The sequence below is a fragment of the Macaca mulatta genome, chromosome 8 (genome assembly GCF_049350105.2).
Source record: "Macaca mulatta isolate MMU2019108-1 chromosome 8, T2T-MMU8v2.0, whole genome shotgun sequence".
Lineage (NCBI taxonomy): Eukaryota > Metazoa > Chordata > Mammalia > Primates > Cercopithecidae > Macaca > Macaca mulatta.
Window position 1 is genome coordinate 90,718,356 of NC_133413.1, and position 27,706 is coordinate 90,746,061.

The 27,706-nt window shown below is 43.5% G+C and overlaps 1 long non-coding RNA gene across 1 annotated transcript; it reads right to left on the minus strand.

Moving 5' to 3' along the window:
- Positions 1 to 444: 444 nt before the first annotated feature.
- On the minus strand, positions 445 to 27,567 carry LOC106999826 (uncharacterized). The gene is made up of 3 exons (XR_001446736.3): positions 27,357 to 27,567; positions 14,510 to 14,580; positions 445 to 602 (listed from the first exon to the last, which is right to left on the minus strand). It is a non-coding gene; the product is annotated as an uncharacterized LOC106999826 (long non-coding RNA).
- Between the last annotated feature and the right edge of the window lie 139 nt (positions 27,568 to 27,706).

Sequence of the window (27,706 nt, forward strand, 5' to 3'; positions counted from 1 at the left end):
ACAAATTATATGCTCCTTGATTGTATAAACAATATCTAACAAAATCCTACAACAAACATTTTAGTGAATTAGAACAACTTAGGAGTGGTCCTTGTATGTCAAGAGCAAGCCCATTTGTTTACCTGTTTTCTGTAATTGCTTTTGCACTACAATGGCAGAGTAGAGAAGCTGCAACAGAGACTATACAGCTCTCAAAGCCCAAACCATTTACTGTCTGGCAACCTTACAGAAAAAGTTTGCCAACCCTTGCCCTGAAAAAGGAAGGCTTTCATACCAGAGTTGCAGCTTCACAAGAAGTCTTGTCTTTTTTTAATCATTGACCACCACATATCTTGGGAAACAGGGAAAGCAACTTTGGAGCATTCATGTTTTTACCCAGAGAGTGTCTGCATCCCGATAGAAACAGATGGCCATTTTAACTCAGATCATTTGAGGAGGGTTTATTTACAAAGGTTTGAATTCAGGAGAATCATGGAGACTATTACCTGAAGTAGGGTTTGGGGAGCAGTTACCAGGAACAGGGAGAAGAGAACATTGCAGAGTTAGAGGTCCTGAGAAAAATGAGGGCTTCCAGTCGAGGGACACAGCCAATTCAAAGATACCTGGTGGGGAAGGAGGCAAGGTGATAAATACCCTGACTTTCCTCTCTTCTTTCTTCTTTTTTTGTTACTGAGACTCTGAACTGGCTGAATCCAATCAGAATGACAGTGGACTTGGCAACTGATCATTATGGTCCATACTATTCAGGCTCCTGGGCAGAGAGCAACACAGAGAAGGCTGGAAACTGGATATGGTGGGGCAAATAGAAGCTATCAGGCATAGAGAGCAATCTTGGAGGTGTCACTGAGCAAAATGAAGAAATGTAACAGTAAAACCGATAGTCACTCAGGCTCCTCTTAAAGGGTTCCTAGATGGAATGACACACTGGTAGTAGTGAACACACCTACCATCCAGATCTTGGTTTCTAAATACCATTGTCACATAAAAAGAACCAGTGTTCCTTGGGAAAATGGCTGTCTCTATGGCTGTGACAGGGAAAACACAAGATGAGCTGGGCATATCTTGTTTTGCCAGAAAGTAAGGAAGAGCTCAAAGACTGAAGGCTGCCAGGTGTGGTGGTGTGTGCCTGTAGTTCCAACTACTCAGGAGACTAAGGCAGGAGGATGACTGAGTCCAGGAGTTCTGAGTTGTAGTGCACTACGCCAATCAGGTGACTGTGCTAAGTTTGACATCAATATGGTGATCTCTTGGGAGCCAGGTTACATAAGAATGTATGTAACCAGGTTACATAAGAAGGGGTGGACTGGCTCAGACTAGAAATAGACCAGATCAAAATTTCCTTGCTGATTAGTAGTGGCATGGTATCTGTGAATAACCACTGCATTCCAGCCTGGGCAACATAGAAAGACCCTGTGTCTAAAAGGAAAACAAAAAGTTTTGAGGGTACATGTCAAAAGGACATAGGAGTCAATTTGAAGAAACTTCCGCTGGCCAAATCTGTGACAATTTGGACAATATTTAACTATTTGTAATAATAGTTACAGATTGAGGCTGGGCACAGTGGCTTGCGCCTGTAATCCCAGCACTGTGAGAGGCTGAGGTGGGCAGATCACAAGGTCAGGAGTTCAAGACCAGCCTGGCCAACATAGTGAAACCCCGTCTCTACTAAAAATACAAAAAATTAGCTGGGCGTGGTGGTATGCACCTGTAATCCCAGATACTCAGGAGGCTGAGGCAGGAGAATTGCTTGAACCCAGGAGGCGGAGGTTGCAGTGAGCCGAGATTGTGCCACTGCACTCCAGCCTAGGTGACAGTGCGAGACACCATCTCAAAAAAAAAAAAAAGTGTTACAGATTGAACCTCAGAGTAAAATAAGTGTATGTGAACATACAGTGATATAAATGTTTAAATGAATGAATAAATAGGGAGAATGCTCTACCTTATAGTAAAAGTATTAAGGCATGTTACTACAAAGTACTAATTAACTATTAATCAGTGAACACAATGTACTCATTAATTAATTTTATAGTGGAGAAACTTGGTGAACACATTAACCAAGTGATGAATATTATCATCAGGGCTAGATATGGTGGCTCATGCCTGTAATCCTAGCACTTTTGGAGGCCAAGGCAGGCAGATTGCTTGAGACCAGGAGTTTGAGGCCAGTCTGGGCAACATGGAGAAACCTCATCTCTGCAAAAAATACAAAAATTATCCAGGTGTGGTGGTGTGTGCCTGTAGTCCCAGCTACTTGGGAGGCTGACATGGGAGGGTCAGGTGAACCCAGGGAGGTTGAGGCTGCAGTGAGACATGATTGTACCACTGTACTCCAGCCTGGGCAACAGAGTAAGACCCTGTCTCAAAAAAAAAAAAAAAGTTGTCATCAATAATGAAGTACAAGTCCTGTGCCCCTGATGTAATGTAATGAGAAAACCACATCATTACTTCTATGGTATTCTTTGCAATAAAAAAGCATACATCTTGAAGAAACATCAGACTTACCCAAACTAAAGGACAATTAAATGGTTAGTAGCCTGTACTCTTTAAAAATGACAAGTGTTTGTGTTTGTTTGTTTCTGTTTTTTGTTTTTTGAGACAGAGTCTTGCTCTGTCACCCAGGCTAGAGTGCATTGGCATGATCTCAGCTCACTGCAACCTCCGCCTCCCGGTTCAAGTGATTCTCCTGTCTCAGCCTCCCAAGTAGCACCACCATACCTGGCTAATTTTTGTGTTTTTAGTAGAGATGGAGTTTTACCATGTTGGCCAGGCTGCTCTCGAACTCGTGACCTTAGGTGATACATCTGCCTTGGCCTCCCAAAGTGCTGGGATTACAGGCATGAGCCACCGAGCCTGGCATAAAAATGGCAGGTTAATAAGAAACAAAGAAAGTCTGAGAAACAGAAACTGATTGAAGGAAACTAAATGGATATCATAACAGTCCCTGGGACTGTTCAGGGACTGTAATGGCCTGGATTTGACACTGGTCAGGAAGCAGGTGGCGTTGAACCTTCTCAGAGGCTCTGAAGGGAGGGGAAACAGTAGAAGTTTAGCACCCGAGTTCTTCTTGGCACCACTTCTAAACCAGAACAGCCTGGGCAACATAGTAAGACTTCCATCTCTACAAAAACAAACAAACAAACAGACAACCTCTGTATTTTTTTGTAGAGATGGGGGTTTTGTCGTGTTGCCTAGGCTGGTCTCAAAACTCCTGGACTCAAGTGATCCTCCTGCCTCAGCCACCATGCCTGGCTGTACATTCATCTTATTAATAATATACCTCTGTGTCTCTTACATGGGTATATATTAATAAATTCTAAGAAGTGTACTTCTTGGTCAAAATGTATAAGTGTTCTAAATTTTATTAGACATTGGAAACTTGCCTTCCAACATATCTCATTTTGTAATTCTTAAAGTTGGATTGGGAAATATTGACTCTAGCCATCCTAATCTGTTATCTTTTTAGGCTCCTATGGGTCCCATTTTAGATATTTTTGGTTGTATTGATTTTATCTCTTTTTGCTCCATTATATTGCTTCATTTCCCCTTTGTTTTTCCTTTATCCCTCTTTGATGACTCATCTTTTTGCTATTCAGCCAGAATCTGGGTCTGGAGGAGTGTGAACCATGGAGGGTTTACATTATAAACAAGAAATCGCCTCTCAGCTGCTCATGCACCTGCTCCCTTGGCCTCCTGTGAAAACAGATGTCCCAGGGCAGTTACAAGGCTCTTTCAGAATTTCCTCTAAGGAGATTTTGCAACTCAAGGGTAAAGCCTCTTCAGGACCATAAGTTCCATGGTGAGGACAGCATACTTCATCTGCTTGAAAACTATTGGTTATTGACATGTTATACTATTTAGTATTTATATTAAAATTTTGCTTGTCAGAAAGTCCAAGGACTCTGGTTGGATTTTAGGCAAAAATGTCAATATCAGGCCACAAGACAGAGAGTGGCGATAGCAGGGAGGAGGGTCTGTTCAGGGACTGTAATGGCCCAGATTTGACACTGGTCAGGAAGCAGATGGCATTGAAACTTCTCAGAGGCTCTGAAAGGACGGGGAGCAGTAGAAGTTTAGCACCCAAGTTCTTCTTGGCACCACTTCTAAATCAGTTATTTCTAGCCTTTTGTGAATGATTCTCCTCCTTGACTTGCAGAATCACAGGATTCTCTTAGATGCTAATACTTCCAGCTCTCTTTCCTTACCTTGGAGGCTTGGGAGAAGCTGGCTACAGTGAAGGTCATCCCTTAAAGGATATTTGATGGGCCCATTGTTCTCATGCTGGGTGGTTCTTTCCATCTGACAGACTCTCCATCTAACTACTGAGAATGGTCTAGAAGGGCAGGTTTCAGGGAGAAGAGGCCCCCTCTCACTTTCTAACCTTTAGCCATGGCTCCACTCTGGAAAGTTCTTGAGATACAGGGACATGGCTAAGACTGATCTGTAAAAATTGTTTACTCATCTCTTTTTTAAAAAAATTACCTCCAAGGTAAATAGAGTTTCCGAAAAAAAAATGTAAAACAAATTTTAGAATCTATGCTTTGCTGAAAATGTTCTTGATTTTTTTATATTTGTCTCCCCACAAAGAATTTGCTGGGTTCATTAAGCACAGCTTTCTAACTGATGTGCCCACATGGGTTGCCCTGCTCTCAATATTGAATCCCTCAGCCCTCAGGTAATCAAATGGAGCTTGGACCAGCCTGAGCTCCCAAGATGGCTATCTCTGGCTATGAGCAGAATCTTCAGTTTATCTAAATGTGCTATTTAATATGTGCCAAGATGTTTAAAAGTTTGTGAAGTTCCGCCTTTGAGAATCATCCTTCAGCACGTTTTTTTCTCCCTGACACATATAGAAATAAGTTGTAAAGTCCTTCTAATGTGTCCCAACAATGTCGTGGAAGTAGCTTGCCTTCTCGGTGGGGCTGGAACTCAGGCAAGTACCCCTGAACAGGGCTATATCACAACAGCTGCCCCAGCAGCTCATTGCTCTGGAATCACTGTGCTATTGTTGGTACTATTAATATTTAAGCAGGAGGCTTGGTGTAGCTGCCTGCTGAAACCCAGGCAGCCTCAAGCCATGTGGCTCATAACCCTGTCCTACTGTCAGTGTGGCTAATGCTATTTATACCAACTCCTCTGCAGGCCACAGTAGTCCTTCTCCATGTCACAGTCTGTTAAAGATTCTCTTCATTGAAAGGCCAGGCACGGTGGCTCACACCTGTAATCCCAGCACTTTAGGAGGCTGAGGCGGGTAGATGATTTGAGGTCAGGAGTTTGAGACCAGCCTGGCCAAAATGATGAAACCCCATCTCTACTAAACATACAAAATATTAGCTGAGTGTGGTGGCGTGTGCCTGTAATCCCAGCTACTCGGGAGGCTGAGGCAGGAGAATCGCTTGAACCTGGGAGGCAGAGGCTGCAGTGAACCAAGATCGCGCCATTGCACTCCAGCCTGGGCAACAGAGTGAAACTCTGTCTCAAAAACCAAAAAAAAAGATTCTCATTGAACTGGCTTTCAGATGCACTTGAAAAATCTTTTCCCTGCACTCAAGCTTGCCAGCCAAATGTATTTGTTCCAAGAGGCCTCTCTCTAAGACCTTGAACCAACAATCTGTTTTCCCCTCTATGTGGAAGTTCAGAAGCCAGTCCACCAGCCCTGTGTCCTATCCTCATGGTGAGTCACTCCCCCAGGATCTTGTTGTACTCTCCAGCTCTTTGCCCAGCCCAGTCCAGACTTGTCTTCAAAACATTGCGCCTTAGAAAGAAAGTGAGTTAGTGTGTGTGTGTGTGTGTGTGTGTGCGCGCACGTGTGTGTTTACAAGGAAGCGAGGAAGCAGCAGGACTTTCTCAAATGTGTTTCTTCCATCACAGGCATTGTTATACCCTTTGCTATCACAGGGAGAACACAGTTTATTGGAATTTTTGAGGTTTGCATTTTCTTGGCCTGGGCTTTTGACTTTGGGTTTGGGAATCAGTTTAGGTTACACTGCCTGGGCTCAAGTGGGAGTACCATTCCTTGAGGTTTGTACGGAACCTGAACAGCACTATTATTATGAGATTTGGGATCAAAGGGGTGAACTCTTTGAGGAGATCCTAAGGGTTTCCAGCAAGTTATAGAAGAAATGTGTTTGCTTCCTCCTTTCCTTTCTCCTCATTTATTTTTTAAACCAGATATGTGTTGGTTGATATGAGTTTGAGTGATGTATGCTTATCTTCTAAAGAGATCAGAAGGGTAGGTGTTCTTTCATTGCCAATACTTTCTCCAAATGGCAGTGGCCCGGAGAGATAACTGGCCCGCTGGGTAATTATTACCAGAAAGAAGCATTAGAGCTCAATTGTTCTTCCTTTCAATTTTCTCCATGTTTATTGCTTTTGATAAGCAATTGGCTGACTTTTTACTGGTGTATAAATAACCATTTCAAGGCCGGGCTCAGTGAATCACGCCTGTAATTCTAGCACTTTAGGAGGCTGAGGCAGGTGGATCACTTGAGTCCAGGAGTTTGAGATTAGCCTGGGCAATATGGCAAAGCCCCATCTCTACAAAAAAATTAACAGGACATAAATAAATAACCATTTTACGTAACAGTTTTCCTCATTTATCTACCTTGGAGTTTACTTTGCAGAAATTTTGTGTTGAAAGAAAATGGCAGGAAGTAGAGCTATTCGATGTGGGTTATTTTATGAATGATTTACTAAAAACCATTTGTTGTTCACAAGGAAGTTTGGATATAGCTGCTTTAAAAATTGTCCAGGGGCCAGGAGTAGTGGCCCACGTGTGCAATCCCAGCACTTTGGAAGGCCGAGGTGGGCAGATCACCTGAGGCCAGGAGCCGGAGACCAACCTGGTCAACACGGTGAAACCCCGTCTCTACTAAAAATACAAAAATTAGCCAGGCATGGTGGCAGGCACCTGTAATCCCATCTACTGGGGAGGCTGAGTAAGGAGAATTGCTTGAACCTGGGAGGTGGAGGTTGCAGTCAGCCGAGATCGCACCATTGCACTACAGCTTGAGTGACAAGAGCAAAACTCCGTCTTAAAAAAAAAAAAAAAAAAAAGGCCAGGCACGGTGGCTCATACCTGTAATCCCAAGGCTGAGGCAGGTGGATCACCTGAGATCAGGAGTTTGAGACCAGCCTGACCAACATGGAGAAACCCTGTCTCTACTAAAAATACAAAATTAGCTGGGTGTGTTGGTGCATGCCTGTAATCCCAGCTACTCGGGAGGCTGAGGCAGGAGAATCGCTTGAACCTGGGAGGCAGAGGTTGCAGTGAGCCAAGATCACGCCATTGCACTCCAGCGTGGGCAACAAGAGTAAACCTCTGTCTCAAAAAAAAAAAAAAAAAAAAATTGTCTGGGCTAGGCCAGGTGTGGTAGCTCACACCTGTAATCCCAGCACTTTGGGAGGCTGAGGCAGGTGGATCACTTGAGGTCAGGACTTTGAGACCAGCCTGGCCAACATGGTGAAACCCCATCTCTATTAAAAAAAAAAAAAAAAATTAGCCTGCTGTGGTGGTGTGTGCCTGTAATCTCACTGTAATCCCAGCTACTCAGGAGACTGAGGCACGAGAATTGCTTGAGCCCTGGAGGTGGAGGTTGCAGTGAGTCGAGATCACACCACTGCACTCCAGCCTGGGCAACAGAGTGTGTGATTCTGTCTCAAAAAAAAAAAGAAGAAGAAGAAGAAAAAGAAGAAGAGGAAGAGGAAGAAGAAGAGGAAGGAGGAGGAGGAGGAGGAGAAGAAGATTGTCCAGGTTTGCCTTCTATGTCACAGGCTATGGAAAAAAAAAAAAAAATCCCAGGCTGAAAATATGGAGTAGAACTTCATATGGGAGCTCTGGAGATTGCTTGTCCATTGCTCCCTCCAGTGGACATGGGTCGGCCTTCTCGTAAGATCTGATTCCCTGTTCATTTCCTTAGCCGTCACCAAAGTACGTAACTCTGTCTTCAGACTACTCATCTCTTGGCAAACTAGAATCACTGTGGAGCACATAGCTGGCCAGTTGCTAGATAGCAGCTTTGTATCACCCAACACATAAGAGAATCCATAGCCCTCCAGGGCTATTTGAAGAACATGTAACTGAAAAGCAGGTTAGTTACTTGCCACATAGAGTTCAATTAACACGAGTGAAGTCTGTTCCAAAAAGTGATTTTATTCCCAAGCTAGCTTGGGGAAAGGGGCATAAAGTGTCCTGCCTTTAAATGCGCCACTTCACCTTTAGAGTAGAGAGTGGACGTTTTTATAAGGGAGGGGAGGAAATGAGCAAGAGGGGGATGCCCCCGCTTCCAGGCAGTTATCTACTAGGCAGTTGAGTTGGCGCCTTCCTGGCAGAAGCAAGTTGTAAAAGTGGCCAAGTGGGCTGGGTGTGACTTCCAAGGTGACCCCCTGGAGATGAGAGTTCCCTAGGGGCATGCTTTACTTTGCAAACTGATTGTCAGCTCTCCAGGAGAGATCCCTCTTAGAGCGCACAGTTACATGACCCTGCCCTGTAGGGAATGTCTGGTGAGAGGAGGTGAAAGGTTATATTTGCATTTCTAACGGGCTACCTAGGATACAGGGAACAGGGGGAAAAGGAAGAGAAGAGAAAATAATAAAATGATTAAATTATCTCGTAGAAAAATGGGGATACTCGGTTACAGAAACACAGTCCATTCACTCTTTCTGAAAGTCTAAAATCTACCCCTAGACTAAACCAGACCACAAGAAAGCTGGACCCCATCAAATTGATTGACACAAGGCATACACGGATGCTACACAAAAGGATGTCCCTAACCCAGATCAGAAAGGTCAGGGAAGCTTTCCAGAGGAAGTGATGTCTAAGGCAGCACCTGAAACACAAGTAGGCATAATAGTAGGCAAAGAAAGATGAAGTAAAAGAGAACTAAGAGGTGAGAGAGCGAGCGCGGATTGTTAGAGGAACTGAGGACAGTTCAGTGTGGCTGGAGCACCATATAAGATAGAGAGTAGCAAGAGGTCAAGCAGGCAGGCAGATGCCAGATTATGCAGAAACAACTATGTTGAGGGTCTAAACTTTGTCCTGATGGCAATAGGAAGCAATTGGAGAGTTTTATGTAAAGGGGATGACAGTCTGAGATGTGCCTTTTTGAAAAACTATTGTGGTTGCACTGCAGTGATGGAGGGGGCGATTGGAAAAGACAAGACTGAAAGTTGGAAGACTGCTTGGGAAGCTGTCCTAGTAGTCTAGGTGGGAGACGACAGTAGGTGGAGAGAAACTGTTCTATTGTCAGGAACACCATCTGTGTTGCCTTGGAGTGCCCACAGTCACAACCTCTCACTTGGTTTTCATGTTCCCTGTTTGCACCAGCATTTGTGTATTTATAAGGATCACTCAAAGTGGTTTTTTTTTTTAAAAAAAAAAAAAAGCACAATAGCTAAAGACCGCACAAGTTACAGGCATAATTTTGTTTCCTGGGAGATTTTTGGAAAATAGAAAAGATTCCATTTTCCCATTGTAATTTTGTTAATCTGGGGCTTACATTTATTCAAAAGCTACAACATGCTCAAAGTTTCATATTATGACAAATTAGGAGCCAGCTTCCATTCCTCTCTCCCTTCCCTCTCACCTCTGGGGAATAATCAAGTCCTGTAAACACTCCCTAGGAAGTGTCTCACAGTCTTTCCACTCCTCTCTATGCTCCTGCCACCATCACAGTTCAAGTTGCATCATCTTTTCCTTCAAAAGACCCCTAATTGTGTCCCTTCCTTCAGGATTCCGCCTTTCTAGCCATTTTCCACTCTACAGCCAGAGCGAGCCTTCTAAATGTAAAATGATTATGTCTCCCCATCATTCTTTAAATGTTGAAAATGACTCTTCATCATCCTTGTGATAAAAAGCAGGTCTCTTGACTGGGCGCTGTGGATCACGCCTGTCATCCCAGCACTTTGGGAGGCTGAGGCAGGTGGGTCACGAGGTCAGGAGCTCGAGATCAGCCTGACCAACATGGTGAAACCCCGCATCTACTAAAAATACAAATATTAGCCGGGCATGGTGGCACACACCTCTAATCCCAGCTACTCAGAGGCTGAGGCAGGAAAATTGCTTGACTCCTGGAGGCGGAGGTTGCAGTGAGCCGAGATGGCACCACTGCGCTCCAGCCTGGGCGACAGAGCAAGACTCTGTCTCAAAAAAAAAAAAAAGCAGGTCTCTGCTTTTCCTTCTTCAGACTGAACTTTTACCACTCTCATCTTGCATTCTCTGCTAAAGCTTTTCTGAACCCTGTTCTCCCTTGTTACAGCCATACCTCACCTCCACGATTCAAGAAAGCTATTCCCCCTACTTGGAATGTGGTGTGTGGTATATTCTCCTCTTATTTTGGTTATATTATTATATTGGTTATATTATTCCTTCTCCCAGCTCTCAGCCTTTTGTTGTTGTTGTTTGTTTGTTTGTTTGTTTTTGAGATGGAGTGGCACGATCTCAGCTCACTGCAACCTCTGCCTCCTGAATTCAAATGATTCTCCTGCTTCCACTTCCCAAGTATCTGGAATTACAGGCACCACCACGCCTAGCTAATTTTTGTATTGTTAGTAGAGACAGGGTTTCACCATATTGGCCAGGATGGTCTCAAATCTTGACCTCAAGTGATCTGCCCACCTCAGCCTCCCTGAGTGCTGGGATTACAGTCATGAGTCACTGCGCCCAGCAGCTATCAGTCTTGTCTCTTCAGCCATAGTTTTACAATTCCCAGATTTGGCTAAATCCCCTTGTGATGTTGTTATAAACATCGACAGTTCCCCTATCAGAATCTCCACCACATTGTTAATTTTTTTAAGTGCATCTCCTTCCTGACTGACCATTCGTGTCTTGTTCCCTTCATATATTTCCTGGTATAAAGAAGGTTAAAAAAATGCTTTGAATTAAAAATAATGAAACAATCTTGAAAAAGAAGAACCAAGTTGGAAGGCCCACACTTCAATTTTAAAACCAACTACAAAGCAACAATAATCAAGACAGTGTGGTACTGACATATGGATGATATTGTGGTGAACCCCTATTAACCTCAGTTGGGAAGGCACCAGGTTCAAAAGGCCAAAGAGAGTCCCAGAGCCAGCAAATGAGACATGGTGTTTTATTAGAGGGATTACATATGGGGGCGAGAATCCAGTGGCAGTGGGTTGGGCAGGAAAACCACAACCACTTGCAAAAAGCACTTTGTAATTTATACACATTTGCACTCAATACCCTACCCTTAACAATCACCACTTGGCAACCTTCATTTAACCCATAACTCAGGGCCTCAAGCCCCTGTATGGCCCGTGTTCCACGGGACTGGCTGGAGATGCAGATGTTACTCACAGAGAAAGAACAAACCTCCAGGTTGGCTATTCCTGAATTCCCTAGCTCAGAACACACATTCAGGTGCATCTGCTATACAGGCTTATTGAAAGGTTGTGCTTGTTATTACTATCAGGTGCATTTATCCTACGGCTGGGCGTATAGTTCAATGGAATACAGTTGACATTCTGGAAATAAACCCATGAATCTGTGCTCAACTGACTTTTTAACAACAGTGCAAAGACTATACAATGGGGGAAAGAATTTTTTTTAATAAATGGGTTTGGAACAACTAGATATACAGATGCAAAAGAATGAAGTTGTACTCCCATGTCACATGGTATATAAAAATTAACTTAAAATGGACCAAAGACCTAAATGTAAAAGCTAAAATTGGCTGGGCACAGTGGCTCACACCTGTAATCAATCCCAGCAGTATGGAAGGCTGAGGCAGGAGGATCCCTTGAGGCCAGGGGTTTGAGACCAGCCTGGTCAACAAAGTGAGACCTTATCTCTAATAAAAATTTTAAAAATAGGCTGGGCACAGTGGCTCATGCCTGTAATTCCAGCACTTTGGGGGGCCAAGGCGGGCAGATCACAAGGTCAGGAGATTAAGACCACCCTGGCTAACACGGTAAAACCCCATCTCTACTAAAAATACAAAAAATTAGCCGGGCGTGGTGGTGGATGCCTGTAGTCCCAGCTACTCTGGAGGCTGAGGCAGGAGAATGGCATGAATCCGGGAGGTGCAGCTTGCAGTGAGCCAAGACTGCACCACTGTACTCCAGCCTGGGCGACAGAGCAAGATTCCATCCCAAAAATAAATAAATAAATAAAAATTTAAAAAATAATAAAAAATACGCAGCCATAAAATAGAACGAGATGGGCCGGGAGAGGTGGCTCACACCTGTAATCACAACACTTTGGGAGGCCGAGGTGGGCAGATCACTTGAGGTCAGGAGTTTGAGATCAGCCTGGCTAGCATGGTGAAGCCCCATATCTACCAAAAATACAAAAAAAAAAAAAATTAGCTGGGCACGGTGGCACACCTGTAGTCCCAGTCACCTGGGAGACTGAGGCAGGATAATGGCTTGAACCCAGGAGGCAGAGGTTGCAGTGAGCCAAGATCATGCCATTGCCCTCCAGCCTGGGCGACAGAGCAAGATTCTGTCTCAAAAAAAAAAAAAAAAGTTAGCCTGGCGTGATGGCACACGCCTGTAGCCCCAGCTACTCGGGATGCTGAGGCAGGAGAATCACTTGAACTGGGGAGATGCAGGTTGCAGTGAGCCAAGATTGCACCACTGCACTCCAACTTGGTCGACAGAGCAAGACTCCATCTCAAAAAAAAAAAAAAAAAAAAAAAAGAACAGATCATGTCTTTTACAAGAACATGGATGGAGCTGGAGGCTGTTATCCTTAGCAAACTAACACAGGAACTAAAAAGCAATTAACTCATGTTTTCACTTATAAGTGGGAGCTAAATGATGAGAACCCATAAACACAAAGAAGGAAACAATAGACACTGGGGTCTACTTGAGGGTGGAGGGTGGGAGGAGAGAGAGGAGCAGAAAAGATAACTATTGGGTCCTGGGCTTAATACCTGGGTGGTGAAATAATCCGTACAACAAACCCCCATGACACGAATTCACCTATGTAACAAACCTTCACATGTACTCCCGAACCTAAAATAAAAGTTTAATTAATAAATAAATAAAAATAAAAAGTAAAAAAGCCAAAACTATAAAACTCTTACAAGAAAACATATGGCTAAACCTTCACAACCTTGGATTTGGCAATGTTTTCTCAGATATAACACCAAAAACATAAGCAACAAAAGAAAAAAATAGATAAATAGGACTTCATCAAAATGAAAATCTTTTGTGCTCAGAAAACACTATCAAGAAAGTGAAGACTCAGAGAATGGGAGAATATTTTTGCAAATCATATATCTAATAAGGGACTTGTAGAACTTTTTTTTTTTTTTTTTTTTGAGACAGAGTCTTGCTCTGTCACCCAGGCTGGAGTGCAGTGGTGCGATCTTGGCTCACTGCAAGCTCTGCCTCCAAGGTTCAAGTGATTCTCATGCCTCAGCCACCCAAGTAGCTAGGATTACTGGCATGTGCCACCACACCAGGTTAATTTTTTTGTGTTTTCAGTAGAGACAGTGTTTCACCATGTTGGCCAGGCTGTTCTCAAACTCCTGACTTCAAGTGATCTTCCCACCTTGGCCTCCCAAAGTGTTGGGTTTTACAGGTGTGAGCCACCACAACCAGCAGAACTTTTTTTTTTTAAATTCATATAGCAATAATAAAAAGACAACACAGTTTACAAACGGGTTGGATAATTTACAAATGCAAAAGATCTTAGTAGACATTTTTCCAAAGAAGATGTCAAAATGGCCAATAAACACATGAAAAATGTTTGATGTCATTAGACATTAGGGAATGCAAATCAAAACCACAATGAAATACAATTACACACACCAGGAAGGCTATAATCAAAAAGATTAAGAATAACAAGTGTTGGTGAGGATATGGAGGAATCAGAACCCTCATATATTCCTGGTAAGAATGTAAAGTGGTGACACCACTTTGGAAAATAATCTAGTAGTTCCTCAAAAAGTTTAACATAGGCCAGGTGTAGTGGCTCACGCCTGTAATCCCAGCACTTTGGGAGGCTGAGGTGGGTGGATCACCTGAGGTCAGAAGTTCGAGACTAGCCTGGTCAACATGGTGAAACCCTGTCTCTACTAAAAATACAAAAATCAGCCAGACGTGGCAGCATATGCCTATAATCCCAGCTACTCGGGAGGCTGAGGCAGGAGAATCGCTTGAACTCGGGAGGTGGAGTGTGCAGTGAGCCGAAATCGTGCCATTGCACTCCAGGCTGGGCAACAGAGCAAGACTCAGTCTCAAAAAAAAAAAAAAAAAAAAACCTTTAACATAGAGTTACCATATGATCCACAAATTTCATTCCTAGAGAAATGAAAACATGTGTCCACACAAAAACTTGGACATGAATGTTTATAGCAGCAATATTCATAATAGCCAAAGGGTGGAACAACCCAAATTGTTCATCAACTAATACATGGATAAACCACTTTGGATATGTTCATACAATGGAATATTGTTTGGACATTGTCTTAGTTTGCTTTGTGTTGCTAAACAGAATACCACAGATTGAGCAATTTACAAAGAAAATAAATTCATTTCTCACAGTTCTGAAGACTGGGACATCCAGTATCAAGGGGCTCACATCTGGCAAGGGCCTTTGTGCTGTGTCATCCCCTGGCAAAAGGCAGAAGGGCAAGAGAGCATGAGAGGGCAAGAGATAGCACTTGCAGGCATAAGTCCTTTTGTAATTATCATTAATCAATTCATGAGGATGGAGCCCTTTGCTACATTCAAACAATAACAGCCATAAAAAGAAATGAAGCATTTATACATGCTACAGTATGAATGATCCTTGAAAACATTCTGCTAAATGCTGAGAGGCTAGTCACAAAAGACCGCATATATGATTTCATTTATGTGAAATGTCCACAACAGGAAAATCTGTAGAGGAGGAAAGTAATAATTTACCTCTGATCACTGCATTAGCTTTATGTCACAAATTTTGATACGTTGTATTTTCATTTTCATTCAGCTTAAAATATTTCCTAATTTCCCTTATGATTTCTTCTTTGGTGGGTTTTTTTTTTTTTTTTTTTTTTTTGAGACAGTCTCGCTAGTCACCCAGGCTGGAGTGCAGTAGTGCAATCTTGGCTCACTGCAACCTCCACCTTGTAGGTTCAAGTGATTCTCATGCTGCAGCCTCCTGAGCAGCTGGGATTACAGGTGGCCGCCATGACATCTGGCTAATTTTTGTATTAGTAGAGACAGGGTTTCACCATATTGGTCAGGCTGGTCTTGAACTCCTGACCTCAAGTGATCCAACCACCTCGGCCTCCCAAAATGCTGGGATTACAGGCGTGAGGCACCGTGCCTGGCCTCTTTTTGGGATATTTAAAAAGGTGTTGCTTAACTTCTAAGTATTTGGGGGTTTTCTGGATTTTTTTTTTAGTTTCTTTAAATACAATTACCTTTTGATCTGAAATCACTATAATTTCAATTCTTTTAATTTATTGATACTTGTTTTATGGCTGAAAATATATTGTATCCTGGTGAATATCTTACGTAAACATGAAAAGAATACATATTATGCTATTGTTGGGTGAAATATTCTATAAATGCAAACTGAGTGATTGACGGAGGTTTTGTTTTTGTTTGTTTGTTTCTTTGTTTTTGAGAGGAGTCTCGCCCTGTCACCCAGGCTGGAGTGCAATGGAGTGATCTTGGCTCACTGCAACCTCCGCCTCCCGGGTTCAAGCGATTCTCCTGCCTCAGCCTCCCAAGTAGCTGGGGTTACAGGCACCCGCCACCACACCTGGCTAATTTTTTGTATCTTTAGTAGAGATGGAGTTTCACCATGTTGGCCAGGTGGGTCTCGAACTCCTGACCTCATGATCCACCTGCCTCAGCCTCCCAAAGTGCTGAGATTACAGGCATGAGCCGCTGCGCCCAGCCTTGACAGAGTTTTGACATCTTCTACATGCTTTCTGATTTTTCATCCACTTTCTTTTTTGTTCGTTTATTTTTGTTTTTGTTCTTTTTTTTTTTTTTTAAACGGAGTTTCACTCTTGTCCCCCAGACTGGAGTGCAGTGGCGCGATCTCGGCTCACTGCAACCTCCACCTCCTGGTTTCAAGCAATTATCCTACCTCAGCCTCCCGAGTAGCTGGGATTAAAGGCGTGCACCACCACACCCGGCTAATTTTTGTATTTTTAGTAGAGACGGGGTTTCACCATATTGGCCAGGCTGGTCTCGAATTCCTGACTTCATGATCTACCCGCCTCAGCCTCCCAAAATGCTGGGATTACAGGTGTGAGTCACCGCACCCAGCCTGTTTTTGTTCTTTTCAAGACAGGGTTTCACCCTGTTGCCCAGGCTCGAGTGTAGTGGCACAATCAGGACTCACTGCAGCCTCAACCTTCCAGGCTCAGGCAGTCCTCCCACCTCAGCCTCCTGGGTAGCTGGGACTATGGGCATGTGCCACCACGCCTGGCGAAATTTTATGTATTTTTAGTAGAGACAGGTTTGTTCATGTTGCCCAGGCTGGTCTCAAAATCTTGGGCTCAAGCGATCCACCTGCCTCAGCCTCCCAAAGTGTTGAGATTACAGGCATGAGACCCCACTCCTGGCCCACTTTCTATTGATTACTGAAAATTGAGTGTTGAAATTTCTAACTCTAAATGTGGTTTTCTCCATTTCTCCTTTAAGTTCTAACAGTTTTTGCTCTGTGTTTTTCAAAGTTTTGTTATTGGGTACATACACATTTAAGATTTTAAAATCTTCTTGGGGAATTGAATTTTATAGTTATGAAATCTTCCTTTTATTTCTGTAATATTTCTTGTTTGAAAGCTTATTTCAGGCCTGGCGTGGTGGCGCACGCTTGTAGTCCCAGCACTTTGGGAGGCCAAGGTGGGCAGATCACCTGAGGTCAGGAGTTTGAGATCAGCCTGGCCAACATGGTGAAACCTTATCTCTACTGAAAATACAAAAATTAGCTGGGTGTGGTGATGTGCGCCTGTAATCCCAGCTACTGGGGTGGCTGAGGCACAAGAATCACTTGAATCCTGAAGGTGGGGGTTGCAGTGAGCTGAGATCGCACCACTGCACTCCAGCCTGGGTGACAGAACGAGACTCTGTCTCAAAAATTAAATAAATAAATTAGCCATTTAAAAAATTAAGAAAATTTTTAGGCCGGGCGCAGTGGCTCACGCCTGTAATCCCAGCACTTTGGGAGGCAGAGGCGGGCGGATCATGCGGTCAGGAGATTGAGACCCATCCTGGTTAACAAGGTGAAACCCCGTCTCTACTAAAAATACACAAAAAATTAGCCGGGCATGGTGGTGGGCGCCTGTAGTCCCAGCTACTCTGAGGCAGGAGAATGGCATGAACCCGGGAGGCGGAGCTTGCAGTAAGCCGAGATCTTGCCACTGCACTCCAGCCTGGGGGACAGAGCAAGACTCCGTCTCAAAAAAAAAAATTAAGAAAATTTTTAAAAAGAAAACTTATTTCTGCTAGAGCAGTGACTCACGCCTGTAATCTCAGCACTTTGGGAGGCCAAGGTGGACAGATTGCTTGAGCCCAGGAATTTAAGACCAGCCTGGACAATATGACAAAACCCCATCTCTACAAAAAAATACAAAATATTAGCTGGGCATGGTAGTGCATGCCTGTAGTCCCAGCTACTCAGGAGGCTGAGGTGGGAGGATCACTTGAGCCCAGGAGGTAGAGTTTGCAGTGAGCCAATTTTGCACCATTGCACTCTAGCCTGGGCGACAAGAGTGAAATTCCACCTAAAAAAAAAAAAACAAAAACAACAACAACAACAAAAAGAATTGTAATGCCAGGAGTAGTGGTTCATGACTGTAATCCCAGCACTTTAGGAGGCCCAGGAAGGCAGATCACCTGAGGTCAGGAGTTCAAGACCAGCCTGACCAACATGGTGAAACCCCACCTCTACTAAAAATAAAAAAAATTAGGTAGACTGTGGTGGCTCACGCCTGTAATCCCAGTACTTTGGGAGGCCAAGGCAGGTGGATCACCTGAGGTCAGGAGTTCAAGACCAGCCTGACCAACATGAATAAACTCCATCTTTACTAAAAATACAAAATTAGCTGGGCATCATGGCGTGTGCCTGTAATCCCAGCTACTCGGGAGGCTGAAGCAGGAGAATTGCTTGAACCCAGGAGGCGGAGGTTGCGTTGAGCCAAGATTGTGCCATTGCACTTCAGCCTGGGCAACAAGAGCGAAACTCCATCTCAAAAAAAAAAAAAAATTTGCCAGGCATGGTGGTGCACACCTGTAATCCCAGCTACTTGGGAGGCTGAGGGAGGCGAATAGGTTGAACCCTGGAGGTGGAGGTTGCAGTGAGCCAAGATCGCACCATTGCACTCCAGGCTGAGTGACAGAGTGAAACTCCAACTTAAAAAAAAAAAAAGAATTGTATATGAGTATCCTCCCACGTCCTTGTTCCTATCATTTTTTATGGTGATTGTTATACATTTTATTTCTCCATATATTATGAGCTTCACAATACCTTGTCACTAATTTATATTTTAAAATTATCTTTTAAAGAATACTAAACATGAGAAAAATCATTTATATTCAGCAAAATATTGTATTTTTCCAATATTTACTTTATTCCTGTGTGTCAATTCTCATGTCACCTTGGTATCATTTTCCTTTTCACCTGAAAACTTCTTTATAATATTTTTATAGAGCTCGTCTAATATTAATATCAATAGAGCATCTCAGATTATTTCGAATCTAAACATATTTTTATCCCACCTTCATTTTTTTTTTTTTTTTTAAGAGATGAGGTCTCATTATGTTGCCCAGGCTGGCCTCAAGTGATCTTCCTGCCTTGGCTTCCAAAGTGCTGTGATTACAGATGTAAACCACTGAACCCAGCTGCAGCTTCATCAAGAAGTCTTCTGTCAGGCTGGGCATGGTGGCTCATGCCTGTAATCCCAGCGCTTTGGGAGGTTGAGGCAGTGGATCATCTGAGGTCAGGAGTTCAAGACCAGCCTGGTTATCAAGGTGAAACCCCATCCCTACTAAAAATACAAAAATTAGCTGGGCATGGTGCCTCATGCCTGTAATCCCAGTTAATTCAGAAGGCTGAGGCAGGAGAATCGCTTGAACCCAGAAGATGGAGGTTGCAGTGAGCCAACATAGCACCACTGCACTCCAGCCTGGGTGAAAAGCGAGACTTTCTCAAAAAATAAGAGAAGTTTTCTGTCATTCATTCTTATCTCAGTTCTTCTATACATAATCTTGCTCCACCCTTCCCTCAATTCTGGTTGCTTTAGGACTTTGTCTTTATCACTGGTTTTCAGAAATCTGATTGACATGTGCATCAGTGCCATTTTCTTTATATTTCTTCTGCTTGGAGTTTGTTGGGATTTTTTAATCTGTTGGTTTATGGTTTCATTAAATTTAGGAAATGTCAGGCATTGTTTTTCAAATAATATTTTGTTCCCTTTTCTCCTTATTTTTCTGGAACTCCAATTACATGTATGTTAGGCAGTTTGCTATTATCTCATAGATCCCTGAAGCTGGTTTTGGTTTTTTTGCTTGTTCGTTTGTTTTTGTTTTTTGGGTTTTTTTGGTCAGTCTTTTTTTTGCCATGTTTCTTTCTTTTTTTGAGACGCAGTCTTGCTCTGTTACCCAGGCTGGAGTGCAGTGGTACGATCTCAGCTCACTGTAACCTCCACTTCCTGGGTTCAAGCGATTCTCCTGCCTCACCTTCCTTAGTAGCTAGGATTACAGGTGCCCACCAACACGCCCGGCTAATTTTTGTATTTTTAGTAGAGATGGGGTTTCACCATATTGGCCACTCTAGTCTTGAACTTCTGGCCTCAAGTGATCCACCACCTCGGCCTCCCAAAGTGCTGGGATTACAGGCATGGGCCGCTGTGCCCAGCTGCCATGTTTCATTTTGGATGGTTTCTGTTGTTGTGCATTCAGTTCATGCAAAAAATTTTTTCTCTGCTGTGTCTATTCATTTCAACCAGTATACTGTTATTATTATATAGTGTATTTTCATGTCTACAAATTCTATTTTAAAATATCTTCTATTTCTGTCATCATTTTGTTAATGTTTTCTTTACATTCTTGAACATGTAATAATAGCTGTTTTAAAGGTAATTCCATCCTCATTATCATTTCTGGGTCTCTTTCCATTGATTTATCTACTGGTTATGTGTTATATATTCTGCTTTCCATGAATAATAATTTTTTATTGGTTCCTAGATATTCTCAATTTGCATTGTTATATGCTGGGTTTGTTATACTCCTTTAAAAAAATGAACTTTTTTTTAGCATTCAATTAAATTGCTTGTGAATTAATTGGCATAAGTGGGACTTCTGGGATATCTTGTTTTCTCCTTTTTTAAATCTGGGTGCTGGTTATGTGGGTATGCTTATTTTGTAAAATTTATCAAACTTATTTATGATTTGTGTATTTTTCTGCTTATATGGTACATTAACATATATTCAATTTTAATACCTTTACTTTTAGAAATGTAAAGGAGGCTGGGCACAGTGGCTCACACCTCTAATCTCAGCACTTTGGGAGGACAAGTTGGAAGGATTGCTTGAGGCCAGGAGTTCAAAACTAGCCTGGGGCCGGGCACAGTGGCTTACACCTGTAATCCCAGCTCTTTGGGAGGGAGGTGAATTACTTGAGGTCAGGAGTTCAAGACCAACCTAGCCAATGTGGTGAAACCCTGTCTCTACTAAAAATACAAAACTTGGCCAGATGTTGTGGTAGTGGCCTGTAGTCCCAGCTACTTGGGAGGCTGAGGCAGGAGAACCACTTGAACCTGGGAAGCAGAGGTTGCGGTGAGTAAGATTGTGCCACTGCACTCCAGCCTGGAAGACAGAGCAAGACTCTGTCTCAAAAACAAACAAACAGCAACAACAACAACAAAAACAGCCTGGGCAATATAGCGAGACTCCATCTCTACCAAAAAAAAAAAAAAAAAATTGGGAGAGAGCATTCCCCTTTTTTTCCCTCCACTTTGATTCTCCTCAGAAGATGATGGGGGGCTCAAAGCATATCAATGCTCTCGAAGGGGTGATTCTGGGTAAGTGAGTATGCAGATTCTCCCGTAGGTAAGTCATCCCACAATCTACACTTGGAGTAGACCAGATTATGGCCCGATATTCAAGCTATTATCTTCAATTCAGTTTTGCAAATCACAGGATGGATGATTTGTCTCTGACAGACTTTGATGTCTTCTTTATTGATTCGAAACTTAAAAGGCAGAAAGAAAAGTATTTTCTTTTCTTTTCTCTTTTTTTTTTTTTTTTTTGAGACAGAGTTTCGCTCTTGTTGCCCAGACTGGAGTGCAATGGTATGATCTCGGCTCACTGCAAACTCTGCCTCCCAGGTTCAAGTGATTCTCCCGCCTCAGCCTCCCAAGTAGCTGGGATTACAGGCATGCGCCACCACGCCCGGCTAATTTTGTATTTTTAGTAGAGACGGGGTTTCTCCATGTTGGTCAGGCTGGTTTTGAACTCCCAACCTCAGGTAATCCACCCACCTTGGCCTCCTAAAGTGCTGGTATTACAGGCGTGAGCCACCGCCCCCGGTGAAAGAAGAGTATTTTCAACAAGACCTCAAATGAAAATCAGACATTCTAGTAATAAATGGGACTTGGACATCTTTGACCCCTCCATGTGTCTAAAATTTAAGTTTCATTTTAAAACATGAAAATAATGATATGTCTGTTTCTGAACCCCTGGATTGAAAATTTACACATGGATGAGTTTCATAATTTCACATGCTTAATTGCTCATTAAGGTTACCTTAGCAACTGCTACATCAAATGATAGCTTTTGACTGGGCATGGTGGCTCACACCTCCCAAAGTAGTCCCAGCACTTTGGGAGGCCAAGGCAGGTGGATCACTTGAGGTCAGGAGTTTGAGACCAGCCTGGCCAACATGAGGAAACCCTGTCTCTACTAAAAATACAAAAATTAGCCAGGCATGGTGGTGCATACCTATAATCCCAGCTACTCGGGAGGATGAGGCAGGAGAATCGCTTGAACCCGGGAAATGGAGCTTGCAGCGAGCTGAGATCATGCCACTGCACTCCTGCCCAGGCAAAAGAGCAAGACTCCGTTGCCAAAAAAAAAAAAAAAGGAAAAAAAAAAGGTAGCTTTTACAACTCTGACCTATAGAGAGCTTTCTTAAAGCAACTCGAAGGCCAGGTGCAGTGGCTTACGCCTGTAATTCCAACATTTTGGGAGGCCTAGGCTGGTGGATCACCTGAGATCAGGAATTTCAGACCAGCCTGACTAATATGGTGAAACCTCATCTCTACTACAAATACAAAAATTAGCTGGGTGTGGTGGCACATGCCTGTAGTCCCAGGTACCCAGGAGGCTGAGACAGGAGAATTGTTTGAACCCAGGAGGCAGAGGTTGCAGTGACCAGAGATCGCACCACTGCACTCCAGCAGCCTGGGTGACAGAGCAAGACTCTGTCTCAAAAAAAAAAAAAAAAAAAAAAAAAAAAGCAACTCAATAGCATTAAGTAAAAAGTGATACCTTTATGAGCTACTAAAATGTGTATGTGGCCGGGCATGGTGGCGCAGGCCCATAATCCCAGCACTTTGGGAGGCTGAGACAGGCAGATCACTTGAGCCCAGGAGTTTAAGACTAGCCTGGGCAACATGGAAAGACCCTATCTCTACAAAAAATTTAAAAAATAGTAAAATACAATCTGTATATATCAAATAAAAATTCCCAATCAAGTATGAAATTCTCTAAAGCTTTATACGTGAAATGTATAACATGTAATTATCCTTTATTATAGCTAGAGTGGGCTTCTCTTATGAACTGTGGTACAGTGTACAAATTTTTGATCTGATCATTTCTGAACAACAGAAGGAAGACACCAGTGACATCAACAACATATACAATTTAAACTTTCATATGTATGGTCTGAATAAGAAAATTCCATTTCAATAAACAAAAAAGGTGTTTTTTTCAATTACCCTGCTAAGTTTTTGAGATATCAAATTGAGTGAAACATGGCCTAACATCTTAAGAAGTTTACAGTCAGGTAAGAACAATTCATTTTTTCATTCAGCAAATATCATAGCACATCCGTATTGTGCCAGGGAATTTTCTAAGAGCTGGAGGTGGAGAAGGGTGCACAGTGAGCAAAATCGACAAAAATCCCCATCCTTACGGGAATTTACATTCTCATAGAAAAAATAAACAATAACCAAATAAATATATATATTGGATGGTAAAAAATGCAATTGAGAAAAAGTGGAAGGAGGATAAAGTGTATGTGTATATGTTGTGTTGGGGAGGACACAGTTGTCATTTCTTTTCTTGGATGGTGGAAAACCTCAATATATTTAGACTTAGTGAGCTGGAATCCACTTATATGATCCCAGTTTTGTTGGCACCACTTAAAGCATCATGGTAGGTCTAGTCTAAAGTATGCCTTCTTCTCTCCCAAGCAAGTTGACCTTGGCCATGTCAGGGTCCCAGAGCTTCTTCACCTCTTGCCAGATCTGTCCTGACAACCGCAGTAAGCACCAAGTGCTGGTGCCTTCCACCTTCTTTATAACCCACTGGGAAATCAGGGACAAACTTATAGTGGCACAATGGTTGTTCTTCTTTCTGGAGAACACTTCTGAAGGTACATGGCCTGCCTTCGAAGTCAGTGTTCTGGGTCACTCAAAGGTGGGAAATGTGTGGATCTTTTCTTCTTTTAACCATGGATTTCTTTCTGCATGGCCCCTTGGCTTTTAAAACCTTCTTTGTGGCCGGGCGCGGTGGCTCAAGCCTGTAATCCCAGCACTTTGGGAGGCCAAGGCGGGCGGATCACAAGGTCAGGAGATCGAGACCATCCTGGCTAACACGGTGAAACCCCGTCTCTACTAAAAAATACAAAAAACTAGCCGGGCGAGGTGGCGGGCGCCTGTAGTCCCAGCTACTCGGGAGGCTGAGGCAGGAGAATGGTGTGAACCCGGGAGGCGGAGGCTGCAGTGAGCTGAGATCCGGCCACTGCACTCCAGCCTGGGTGACAGAGCAAGACTCCGTCTCAAAAAAAAATAAAAATAAAAATAAAACCTTCTTTGTGGCCAGATGTGGTGGCTCACACCTGTAACCCCAGCACTTTGGGAGGCTGAGGCAGGTGGATTACTTGAGTCCATGAGTTCGAGACCAGCCTGGGCAACATGGCAAAACTCCATCTCTACAAAAAAACACAAAAATTAGCCAGGCATGTGGTGCATGCCTGTAGTCCCAGCTACTTGGGGAGCTGAGATGGGAGAATCGATTAAGCCCAGGAGGTCAAGGCTGCAGTGAGCCATGATTGCACCTCTGCACTCCAGCCTGGGCAACAGAATGAGACCCTGTCTCAAACGAAAACAAAAACAGAAACCACCGTTTTTGCTTCAGTTTTGGGAAGCACTTATCTCCTTTCTGAATCTTCTTAGAAACAGTTCCATTTTCAAGTAGGTAGTCAAGGAAGGCTTCCAGATAATGTATTATTTAAACAAAGACTTGAAGGAAGTGAGAGAGCTGGGCATACAGCTATGTGGGGCAAATGCAGAGGCCCAGGGGTAGGAGTCTGCCTGGTGTGTTTAAGGTAGACATGAAAACATAATTGTGATAAATGGTACTTGTGGTAAGGAAAGTACTCCCAAGGAAAAATTGCTTAGATTTTACTTTGTATTACTTACGCATAAACAGTACTTTCACTTTAAGGATTTCAGCTGCATTTAAATACAAACAGGAAGCTGGCTGCAGCAGCCCAAACCGGTAATCCCAACACTCTGGGAGGCCAAGGCAGGAGGATTGCCTGAGGCCAGGAGTTCCAGACCAGGCTGGGCAACACAGAGAGACTCTGTCTTTAAAAAAACTTAAAAAATAGCTGGAGTGGGCCAGGCGCGGTGGCTTATTCCTGTAATTCCACCACTTTGGGAGGCCGAGGCAGGCAGATCACGAGGTCAGGAGATCGAGACCATCTTGGCTAACACTGTGAAACCCTGTCTCTACTAAAAATACAAAAAATTAGCCAGGCGAGGTGACAGGTGCCTGTAGTCCCAGCTACGCGGAGGCTGAGGCAGGAGAACGGCGTGAACCCGGGAGGCGGAGCTTGCAGTGAGCCAAGATCATGCCACTGCACTCCAGCCTGGGCGACAGAGTGAGACTCCATCTCAAAAAAAAAAAAAAAAAAAAAAAACCTGGGGTGATGGTGCATGCCTGTGGTCCCAGCTACTCAGAAGGCCAAGGTGGGAGAATCCCCTCAGACCAGGAGGTTGAGGCTGCAATGAGCCATGTTCACACCACTGCACTCCAGGCTGGGCAACAAAGTGACACCCTGTCGAAAAATTAAAATAAAAAATAAGCTGGGTATGGTGGCTCACGCCTGTAATCTCAACACTTTGGGAGGCCGAGGTGGGTGGATTACTTGAGGTCAGGAGTTCAAGACCAGCCTGGCCAACATGGTGAAAATCTCTCTCTACTAAAAATACAAAAATTAGCCAGGGGCATGGTGGCATGTGCCTGTAATCCCAGCTACTCAGGAGGCTGAGGCGGGAGAATAACTTGAATCCGGGAGGCAGCGGTTGCTGTGACCCGAGATAGAACCACTGCACTCCAGCCTGGGCGACAGAGGGAGAATCCATCTCAAAAAATGATCATAATAAATAAATAAATAATAAACAGTGACTAACCAATATGATAGTAAGATAGACACATTTATTATGTCAATTCTATGCATCTGAAAGCAGAGAGAAAATATAAATAAAAGGAAAAGTAAGGGAACGGTCACGGTAGTTCACGTCTGTAATCCCAGCACTTTGGGAGACTGAGGCAGGCAGATCACGAGGTCAAAAGATCGAGACCATCCTGGCCAACATGGTGAAACCCCATCTCTACTAAAAATACAAAAATTAGCTGGGCGAAGTGGCACGCGCCTATAGTCCCAGCTACTCGGGAGCCCAAGGCAGGAGAATCCCTTGAGCCCGGGAGGCGGAGGTTGCAGTGAGCCGAGATCGCACCCCTGCACTATAGCCTGGCGACAGAGTGAGACTCCATCTCAAAAAAAAAAAAAAAAAAAAAGAAGTGAAAGGAATAATACTGGATTGGTGCAAAAGTGATTACGGTTTTTGCCTTAAAAGCAGTGACATCAGGTCAGGTGCAGTGGCTCACGCCTGTAATCTCAGCACTTTGGGAGGCCAAGATGGGCGGATCACCTGAGGTAGGGAGTTTGAGACCAGCTTGACCAACATGGAGAAACCCCATCTCTACTAAAAATACGAAATTAGCCGGGCATGGTGGCACATGCCTGTAATCCCAGCTACTCGGGAGTGTGAGGCAGGAGAATCACTTGAACCCGGGAGGCGGAGGTTGTGGTGAGCCAAGATCATGCCATTTGCACTCTAGCCTGGATGACAAGAGCGAAACTCCATCAAAAAAAACAAATAAAATAAATAAAAGCAGTAAAAGCAATGACATCAACCTAATAGCAGGGCATGGAAGCTATTTTGCCTGAGTAAAGATTCCCAGCTTTGCACTGGGCAACTTACTGAACTTCTCTTTGCCTCAGTTTCCCACTTTAAAATTGAGATAATAATAGTGCCTCTGTTATGCGGATTAAATAAGATAATACATAGGAGAGAGGAATGGTTCGGAAAATTTAATGTGTATACAGATCTCTTTTAAATGCAGATTCTGGGAGTCTCCATTTCTAACAAGCTCCTGGGGCTGCTGACTCTGCTGCTCCACAGACCACACCTCTGTATCTAGGTTGTAAGGCACGTAAAACAGTGCCTGGCACACAGTGTGCGCTGAATAAATTTAACTATGATTATATTTTCACACAGTTGAGTTGGCAGGGAAACTAGATTAAAAAGCCAATAAGTTTCCCTCCTTCTCTATCAGATGTTTCCTGACGATACTGTATCCTTGAATAGAATTCTACTGCATTCTGAGTTCAAGTGATGAATGTGCATATGGATAACAAGTTTTCATTTTTAAAAGCTCTCAATAGCAGCTTGAAGCACTATTCTTGAATGTATGGTTTTAAGCCATGTCAAAGTTCATAATACCGTGTGCATAGTAGGCATTTATTTAATACTTGGATCAAAGAATGTCCAGGCTATCTAAATAAATCATCCTTCTAGGAATAAACAGTGCTGCTGGAGTTCAGTTTTATTTAATGCGGTGGCATGTATGCCAAACTATGACTTCAAGAATGTGGCAATTGTGTTCTAAAATCCAAAGTATGTTACACTAATCTAATTGCGTTAGAATCTCATGCAAGGCTGACTATAACCCAACTACTTCCTTCTTCCTGTGCGGCTCAACCCAGACTTTACAGGCTAACAGTGCCCTCTACTGTTCAACAACCAGTCGGTGCTACTAAATCCAATCCATGAAGCTGCAAAATCAGAATTCAGACAACTGAGTTCACTTACCACACAAACGTAGCTTGCATCTGCCTTTAGAGGACAGAGGGCCGTCATCAAGGAGCGGTCCATGCTAGGAGGGACTGAGACTGATTTCTGGGCCACCATTGTGAAGCTGACCAGGATCCCCAGAGAGGAGAGAAAAGCTCGTTGCTGTTTTCCCCTGAAGCACTAACAGCCTACAACCTCCCTTTCTCCACACTGACCTGGTCTTCACCCTTTGTCCTCCCCCTCCTTAAGGTTAGTTGCATCGTCAGCCTTTTCTACTTCTCATTCCACCTGCCAAACCGTAATTCTCCTTTGGAGAAATCTGGAAACACAAAAGTCCTCGGGATACAGCCTCTTGCCACTAAGCATGG